The sequence below is a fragment of the Lolium rigidum genome, chromosome 7 (assembly GCF_022539505.1).
Source record: "Lolium rigidum isolate FL_2022 chromosome 7, APGP_CSIRO_Lrig_0.1, whole genome shotgun sequence".
Classification (NCBI taxonomy): domain Eukaryota; kingdom Viridiplantae; phylum Streptophyta; class Magnoliopsida; order Poales; family Poaceae; genus Lolium; species Lolium rigidum.
The window spans coordinates 248431776-248441984 of NC_061514.1; positions in this window are offsets into that span (position 1 = coordinate 248431776).

The following is a 10209-nucleotide window of genomic DNA, read 5'->3' on the forward strand; positions in this document are numbered from 1 at the left end:
CCCGCAGGCCGCACCTCCGACCACCGCAACCAGCAGCGGCGCGACGGCGCTTCGTCGCGAGAGTCATGCCTTGGGCGTGGGGCACGGCGGCGGCAGAGCAGCGGCGCGGCGGCGCTTCGTCGGATTCGTGCCTTGGCGTGGGGCACGGCGGCGGAGGAGCAGCAGCGTGGCGACGCTTCGTCGCGAGAGTCGTTCCTTGGGCGGCGGAGCAGCGGCGCGGCGGCGGAGTAGCGGCGCTCCGTCACGAGAGTCGTGCCTTGGCGTGGGGCACGACATCGGCGGCGAGCGACGCGCGACTGAGCGGCGGGCACGTCGGAAGCAGCGGCAGGCACGGCGGCGGCGGCGGTGGGCGGCGCTTGGGAACAGCGGCAGCGCTGTGAAGACCGAGGAGCAGAGTCGCTTGTGGAGGAGGATGAGTTATCCAGGAAGAAACGAGTGGATGCAATGAATCGAAAACGGTGGAGCTTAGGTGGGCCACGTGGGACGCGTGGCACGCGTAGAAGCAGGAGGTTCCCAGAGTCTCATCCCCCGGGGGAGTAGAATCATTTTCCAAATTTTTATTAGGGTTTCTATTTATTTCATTTGAGAAATAATTTCCTCTCATTGAATATTACTAAGGTTTAATCTCCTCAAATAACAAGGTATGAAGTCATGTTGACCAAAGTCACCACTTCATAATTATCATTTGGGGAAAATGATTTAAATGAGGTATTACACCTCATGCAATTTAAACACTACTATGGAAACAAGTTAATATCATTAAGTAATTAAACATGAGGTTATATAGATCAAGGTCATCACTTCATATTGGATTACTTAGGACTTTGATTTAAATGAGAGGATACCTCTCATACTATTTAATAAATAAAATTGGGTAATTTAATTGGACTAGAAATGGCTACATAGTCATTATTTTTCTCTAGACCATGATCATTTGAAACAACCATGTCATATTTTTACATATTCAGATAGACAATATGAAATGTGATTTTTGTGAGTTGGAATCAACTCAAAATAATTCATGGTTGATTTTATAAAAATGATTGAAATCTGAAAACCTCCTGCCTTGTTATTTTTATTGCAAGTGATCTATAATTAATCAAGAGTTGAGACCAGTGGGGTTGGTTAGATATTTTCATAAGCTTTCTAGAAATTTTAAATTCATCAAATTTGGCTCAGCGGATATTTTCCTATTTAATTTTGAAGTGGGCAGCAGTATTCAAATTTGGGTTAAATCGAATTAACTGAATTCAAATTAAATGGGCGCGCGGGAAAACCTACTGGGCCGGCCCAACTGTGCTCCAGTGCGCAGCGGGCCGCCTGATAGCGGACCGCACATGTTAGTGGCCTTTAAAACCCGAAGCGGTAAGTTTCAACGTGGGCCGCAGGATTAGATGCAACATAGACGGCTGGCGTGCGTCGTTGTCGTCGTCGACGGCGAGCGCAAGGGCTACTGGCGGCGAGCCTAGGGGGCGGCGACTCACCGGAGCTCCGGCGGTCGTCGGCGAGGAAGCAGGGCGACGTTGCGGTCGATGGCGGTTCTACTGGTACGAACGGCGGCTCCTGGGGCGGCTCCAGTCGACGGCTCCTTCTGCGGCGGCTCCGCGGACTCCGACGAGCAATTGGCGGGCTACCGGTGATAATGTGGAGTGGCGAGGAGTCGAGGAGGCTCAGGGAGAAGAGGGGAGGCGAGTGGTGTGAAGAAACAGCAAGGGGGAGACCTCCTTTTATAGCGGGCGAGAGGGGGCGGCTCGGCACGGCAGGTCATCGTCGTCGACAATGCTACAGCGATGGAGAGGCGTGGGCGAGGGCAGGGGATGATGCAGCGTGGCCTGACGGTCCGAGCATCACTGCGCAGCAGGAGGGAGACGGGATGGCTCGGGCGACATCAAAGTCCGTGCAGTACTGCGGTGGAGGACGGTGACGATGGCGACGGCGACAGGGCCTGGGAGCGAGAGGGAGCGTGTCTGGCGGCTAGCTGGTGTCGCGGCGAGTGCGCGTGCGAAAGGAGGGAGCGTGGGGAGGGCTGACGCGACGTGGCTACGTCGTGCTGTGGCGCGTCCAGTGGCATGCCTGTGCGCGTGCTGGCACGTTCTGGGTGTCCTGGGCGCGTCGTGTTCTGGCCAATGCCAGCGTCTCTTGTGCCCAGGGCGTGTAGGGTCGTGCTCAGTGGAGTGAGGGCGAACTGAAGGACATGGTGAGAGGGACCAGAGAGGAGTGGAGATGATGATGGCATGGTGAGTGACATAGGGCTCGGCATGGTCTGGGTTTTGATCATTTTCAGGAAGGAGCAGTGGTGCCAATGCCTGGCATTGTTTAGAGGATGCAAGGAGAAGTCAATGATGACAATAGGTGTGATGGTTTAGTCTAAAACCTGTTGGTTAATAGCATGTGTGTAGTTGGCAGGTTAATGCATGCCAAGTGTTCGACACAATGGCCGCATGAAGCTAACTTTTGAATTTTGGCACAAAATTTTATGGGTGTGTCTCACATAATGTTTGGCACCTCCTGATGGTGTTGGTTTGAAATTTGGAATAGACTTGGGAAAAATCAAATTTGGGTTGATCTTAAATCTGATTCAATGTTACAACTTTGCATGCTTAGAATAAGAATTTTAAAACGAGTTTGCATGGTTGGTCTTCACCTTTGTGATCACCTTGATGAGGTCTTGGATGAGAAGCAAAGGGTTGAGAAAGTTTGGTTTAAAAATCTCTTAATACAGGGGCTCAAAGTGGGTAAGATGTTAAAATTGGCATATTTGACCATTATCACATGTCACTTGGTTTTGCTATTTCTTTTGATTTGATTTGTGTTTCTTTGATTCAAAAGTCATTATTTTGAGTTTAGTTATGTTTCCAAACCATTGACACAAGGTAAAATGGCCTAGGTTAAAGATTTACAAAAATAACCATAGCCTCATATGTGAAACTATTTTGATTTTCTTCCCTTTCTCTTTGTCTCTCTTTGATCCAAATAATCATGGTTTAGGGTTTAGTTAGTGTTAGGTTGGGTTTAACAATGGTTCACAACCATTTTGGTAAAGTAAAAAGGGCATAGCCCAAGATTTGTAAATATGGCCATAAGCTCCCATATGCTTCTCTTTTTAAATTAATTTCTTTTCTTTGTTTTATCTTTGATTGTGAAAAAGAGCAAGGTTTAAGGATTTAGGAACATTTCAAAATACTTCACACAAGCATCATGGCAAAACTCACAACATTTAGGCATGAGCACTATGCACATTATAGAACTCAAATAAAGTTTTTGTTGGTTCCAATTTTTGGAAAAAGGAAATTCATTTTTTTTCATTGTTTTAAAAGTTGGGATGTTACAATCCCTAACATGTGAAATGGAATCATCTGGTCAAATCGGCCAAATCGGCCAAATCGGTTGAATCTAGGGAAACGGCTCGCTAAGCATTACTCCACGCATGCAAAAAAAAATCTGACTTGCCGCTAATCTCGCTCGACGCCCAGCACGCGCGGCGGCAAGCACACACGCCTGGTGGCAGTCCATTACTCGCAGCGGTGGCAAGCACGCCCGGTCGCCGGCGCCGGCAAGCACGTGCTAATTTTGGCCTGTGTTGATTTTTTATTTACACAAAAATATCATGTTTAGACATGTGTTGATTTTGATTTGGACAAAAAAAATCATGTTTAGGCCAGTCCGTTCCGCTGTGCGATTCCAGAACCGAACAAAAAACAGAACCATTCCATTCCTCGACTTCTGCTGAACCGAACATGGGGTCGGAACCATCCTATGATGTCTGAATGGAACCATTCCATTCCATCGTTTCTGGTTCCAGAACCGAACACACCCCTAGCAAACGAGGCGGCGAGGAGGAGGAGGGATGAGAAGGAGGCGGAGGCTGCTAGGAAGCACCGGGAGAAGGGCAATGGGTGTATCGTCTACCATACCGACGACAGCAAAGACACCGATTGTGGAGATGGAAGGGGCGGGTAGAAAACGTTGGGAGGGCAACACAAATGTTGACATCACCTCCGACGATAATGACGCCGATGGTTTTGAAGGCATTAACCTCTGATGCTGAAGTGCGGTGACCGTCTACTTAGTTTTTTTTAGAACACAGTACGACGCAGACGCTCATAAACACGCACGTACAAACACCCCGATGAACGCACGCACGCACGCACACCCTACCCCTATGAGCACCTCCGAGGGACTGAGCAGGCATATCTTGAGGTTGACGAAGTCACCACTGGCGCCTCGGTTAAATCCTGAAATAAATCCAGGTAAATGCAAACACCCATGTCAAGTCTAGGACTTGAACCTAGGTGGGCTGGTTGAAAGGACACGGATGTCGCCTAGAGGGGGGGTGAATAGGCGATTTAAAACTTTTACGAGATGGGCTTAACAAATGCGGAATAAAACTAGCGTTTACTTTGTCAAGCCCAAAGCCTATAGACTATGGTTCACCTATGTGCACCAACAACTTATTCTAAGCAATGGTTCACCTATGTGCACCAACAACTTATGCTAAGCAATACAAGCAACTAGGTGATAGCAAGATATATAACTTCAAGCACGATGGCTATCACAAAGTAAAGTGCATAAGTAAAGAGCTCGGGTATAGGAATAACCGAAGCACGCGGGAGACGACGATGTAGCCCGAAGTTCACACTCTTGCGAGTGCTACTCTCCGTTGGAGCGGTGTGGATGACAAGTCACTCCAAATGCACGAGGGCCACCGTATTCTCCTCGAGAATTCCCACCAAGAGGGATGTCCTCGATCCACTATGTAACCTTAGGGAGGTTGCCGAACCCGCACAAAGCTTGGGGCTATCTCCACAACTTAATTGGAGGCTCCAACCAAATTTCCACAAAGGCCTTGCCCTTGAAGAATCTCCACAACTAAATTGGAGTCCCCAAGAACACCACTAAGATGCCACAAAGGCCTTGCCCTTGAAGAATCTCCACAACTTAATTGGAGTCCCCAAGAACACCACTAAGATGCCACAAAGGCCTAGAATCCGTCTAGAGTTCCAAGAACCCAAGAGTAATAACCTTCTTGCTTTCACTTCCACGAATCACCGTGGAAAACTCAAACCGATGCACCAAATGCAATGGCAAGAACACCACAAAGATGCTCAAGTACTTCTCTCTCAAATTCCAACAAAGCTACAAAAGCTATTGGGGGAATAAGAGAGGAAGAACAAAATAAGAGGAGGAACACCAAATTTCTCCAAGATCTAGATCTAGTGGATTCCCCTCACAAAGATAGGGATTTGATTGGTCAAGATGTAGATCTAGATCTCCTCTCTCTTTTCCCTCAAGAATATGCAAGAATCATGGGAGGAATCAAGAACTAGGGCAAGCTTTGAAGGACAACAATGGAGGGGAGAGAGAGAGAGTGAACCAACCAGCCCAAGGAGGAAGAAGGGGTGCTAAATACCCCTCCCATCGAAATATGACCATTTGGGTATGCTCAGGCCGGATTTTCCGGGCCGGATATTTGCAAAATATCCGGGCCCCGAAAAACGGCTAAGGACCAGAAAAAACATGCCCCAGGATGGGGGCCGGATATTTGGCCGGATTTTCCCGTAAACCGGATTTTTCGGGGGGGGGGCGGATTATCCGCCCCAAACTTGGGCCGGAATATCCGCCCCCGAAAACTCGGCGAAACATCAAACTGAAACGGGCATAACTTTAGCATCCGGACTCCGATTTTGATGATCTTGGGCTTGTTTTAAAGATAGGAACAAGCTCTACAATATCATGCAGGGAACCATCATAATACAACAATGTAGGACAGAAACAAATGATGAAAGGTTTGACCTATCTAAAAAAGACATACCGGTAAAAACCTCCAACCTTGAAAATGCAACAAGTTGCCCGTGCAAAAACCATTCTTGATGAACTAGAGCTTGTCATGAGAATAAGTACAAGCTCTAAAACATCACATGGATAAGATCCAAATAACAACCAAGAAAGATGATGCAAGGATGCAAAGGTTTGAGCTCTCTCCGAACGATACGATCGAGTTACTCACTCGAGAGCCCTCTTGATAGTACGGCAACTAAACTATAAACCGGTCTCCAACTACACTATGAGACCGGTGAGAAAGAAACCTTATCAAGAGCAAACCTTATACTTGCGCATTCCACTTGATCTCGATGATGACGATCTTGACCTCAACAAGATGGAACGCCTTTCTTGATTGTGCTTGCTTGACGAAGTCTTGTGGATTGCTCCCCCATAATTCACCATGGGAGAGCTTCTTCTTCAGCGCATCTTCACATATCCATGATCACCATATGGATGGCAAGAGTCAAGCAAAGGATCTCTTCGAGATGTCTCATCTTGAACTTGCACTTCATTTCTTCATGGCAAGCTTCAAGCATATGATCTCTTCAAGTTGCCTCATCTTGAACTTGCACTTCATTTCGTTGATGTCTTGAAGTTAACCTTGAGAGCTCACTTCATCTTCATCTTCAAGACATACTTGACACTTGATCTTCTTCATTTTCTTCTTATCGCAATCTTGAAGCCAACATATGGTTCAAGCATTTCCTTCAAGCATATGATCTCTTCAAGTTGGCTCATCTTGAATGCACTTCATTTCGTTGATGTCTTGAAGTTAACCTTGAGAGCTCACTTCATCTTCATCTTCAAGACATACTTGACACTTGATCTTCTTCATTTTCTTCTTATTGCAATCTTGAAGCCAACATATGGTTCAAGCATTGCCTATGGACAACTCCTACAAATATAACTCAATGCAAACATTAGTCCATAGGGATTGTCATTAATTACCAAAACCACACATGGGGGCTACATGCACTTTCAATCTCCCCCATTTTGGTAATTGATGACAATCTCTTTGAGAGGGTTTATATAAGGAATTTAAGTAACAAACAAGTTGAATATATAGAGCAAACTCCCCCATAATATATGCATGTGTGAATGATCTTGACTTTCATTGCATATATTGGCATTCAAAGCCTAGTGGATTTTCCTCTAAATATTCAACTATGCAAAGCAACAAGATGCAATGAAATAAAGCCACATACTTAAGCACAAAGCAAAGACATAACCAAATTCCCTTAAACCCTCCAAACTTCTCCCCCATTGGCACCAATTGCCGAAATGGGTGAACAATTTAGAAGGCCAATATAGTGAGAGTTCCTCCATAGCGTGTGCATTTCTCATAATTTGAGTGGATTCAAATGCACGTATCCAATGACGAATATTCGGAAGGAATCACACTATAGATAGGTGATAACGCGTGAAGCACACGTCCGTTGGGAACCCCAAGTGGAAGGAGTGATGCGTATAGCAGCAAGTTTCCCTCAGTATGAAACCAAGGTTGTCGAACCAGTAGGAGATGAAGGCCACGTGAAGGTTGTTGGTGAAGGAGTGTAGTGCGGCGCAACACCAGGGATTCCTGCGCCAATGTGGAACCTCCACAACACAACCAAAATACTTTGCCCCAACTTAACAGTGAGGTTGTCAATCTCACCGGCTTGCTGTAAACAAAGGATTAATCGTATGGTGTGGAGAATGATGTTTGCTTGTGAAGAACAACAGAGAACAGAGATTGCAGTTGATTGTATTTCAGATGTAAAAGAATGGACCGGGGTCCACAGTTCACTAGTGGTGTCTCTCCAATAAGAAATAGCATGTTGGGTGAACAAATTACAGTTGGGCAATTGACAAATAGAGATGCATATACATATCATGATGACTACTATGAGATTTAATCGAGGCATTACGACAAAGTACATAGACCGCTATCCAAGCATGCATCTATGCCTAAAAAGTCCACCTTCGGGTTAGCATCCGCACCCCTTCCAGTATTAAGTTGCAAACAACGGACAATTGCATTAAGTATGGTGCGTAATGTAATCAACACAAATATCCTTAGACAAAGCATTGATGTTTTATCCCTAGTGGCAACAACACATCCACAACCTTAGAACTTTCTCGTCACTGTCCCAGATTCAATGGAGGCATGAACCCACTATCGAGCATAAATACTCCCTCTTGGAGTCACAAGTATCAACTTGGCTAGAGCCTCTACTAGCAACAGAGAGCATGCAAGAACATAAACAACACATATATGATAGATTGATAATCAACTTGACATAGTATTCAATATTCATCGGATCCCAACAAACACAACATGTAGCATTACAAATAGATGATCTTGATCATGATAGGCAGCTCACAAGATCTAAACATGATAGCACAATGAGGAGAAGACAACCATCTAGCTACTGCTATGGACCCATAGTCCAAGGATGAACTACTCACGCATCAATCCGGAGGCGATCATGGTGATGTAGAGCCCTCCGGGTGATGATTCCCCTCTCCGGCAGGGTGCCGGAGGCGATCTCCTGAATCCCCCGAGATGGGATTGGCGGCGGCGGCATCTCAGTATGTTTTCTCGTATGGTGGCTCTCGGTAATAGGGTTTTCGTGATGGAGGGAATTTATAGGCGAAGGGGCAGAGTCGGGAGAGGCACGAGGGCCCCACACCATAGGCGGGCGCGGGCCCCTCCTTGGCCGCGCCGCCCTATGGTTAGGGCGCCTCGTGGCCCCACTTCGTATCCTCTTCGGTCTTCTGGAAGCTCCGTGGAAAAATAAAACCCTGGGCATTCGTTTCGTCCAATTCCGAGAATATTTCCTGTGTAGGATTTCTGAAACCAAAAACAGCACAAAACGAGGAACCGGCGCTTCGGCATCTCGTTAATAGGTTAGTGCCGGAAAATGCATATAAATGATGTAAAGTGTGTATAAAACATGTGAGTATTGTCATAAAACTAGCATGGAACATAAGAAATTATAGATACGTTTGAGACGTATCAAGCATCCCCAAGCTTAGTTCCTACTCGCCCTCGAGTAGGTAAACGATAACAAGGATAATTTCTGAAGTGACATGCTGGTATCATAATCTTGATCAATACTATTGTAAAGCATATGAAATGAATGAAGTGATTCGAAGCAATGGTAAAGACAATGATTAGACAACTGAATCATATAGTAAAGACTTTTCACGAATAGTACTTTCAAGACAAGCATCAATAAGACTTGCATAGGAGTTAACTCATAAAGCAATACATTCTTAGTAGAAAGTTTTGAAGCAACACAAGGGAAGATATAAGTTTCAGCAGTTGTTTCAACTTCAACATGTATATCTCATGGATAATTGTCAACACAAAGTAATATGATGAATGCAAATAAGCAAGTATGTAGGAATCAATGCACACAGTTGACACAAGTGTTTGCTTCTAAGATAGAAAGAAGTAGGTAGACTGACTCAACATAAAGTAAAATAATGGGCCCTTCGCATAGGGAAGCATGGATTACTATTTTTGTGCTAGAGATTTTATTTTGAAAACATAGAAACAATTTTGTCAACGGTCGTAATAATTCATATGTGTTATGCATAAGACATCCTATAAGTTGCAAGCCTCATGCATAGAATACCAATAGTGCTCGCACCTTGTCCTAATTAGCTTGGATTTACATGGATTATCATTTCATTACATATGTTTCAACCAAGTGTCACAAAGGGGTAGCTCTATGCCGCCTGTACAAAGGTCCAAGGAGATAGATCGCATTTGATTTCTCGTTTTTGATAGATCTCAACTAAGGACATCCATACCGGGACAACATAGAAAACAGATAATGGACTCCTCTTTAATGCATAAGCATTCAACAACAGATAATATTCTCATAAGAGATTGAGGATTAATGTCCAAACTGAAACTTCCACCACGATTCATGGCTTTAGTTAGCGGCCCAATGTTCTTCTCTAACAATATGCATACTCAAACCATTTGATCATGATAAATCGCCCTTACTTCAGACAAGACGAACATGCATAGTAACTCACATGATATTCAACAAAGGTGTAATAGTTGATGGCGTCCCCGGAAACATGGTTACCGCTCAACAAGCAACTTATAAGAAATAAGACACATAGAAACATATTCAATACCACAATAGTTTTTAAGGCTATTTTACCATGAGCTATGTATTGCAAAGACAAGGAATGAAATTTTAAAGGTAGCACTCAAGTAATTTACTTTGGAATGGCAGAGAAATACCACATAGTAGGTAGGTATGGTGGACACAAATGGCAAAGGTTTTGACTCAAGGATTTTGGATGCACGAGAAGTATTCCCTCTCAGTACAAGGCTTTGGCTAGCAAGGTTGTTTGAAGCAAACACAAATATGAACCGGTACA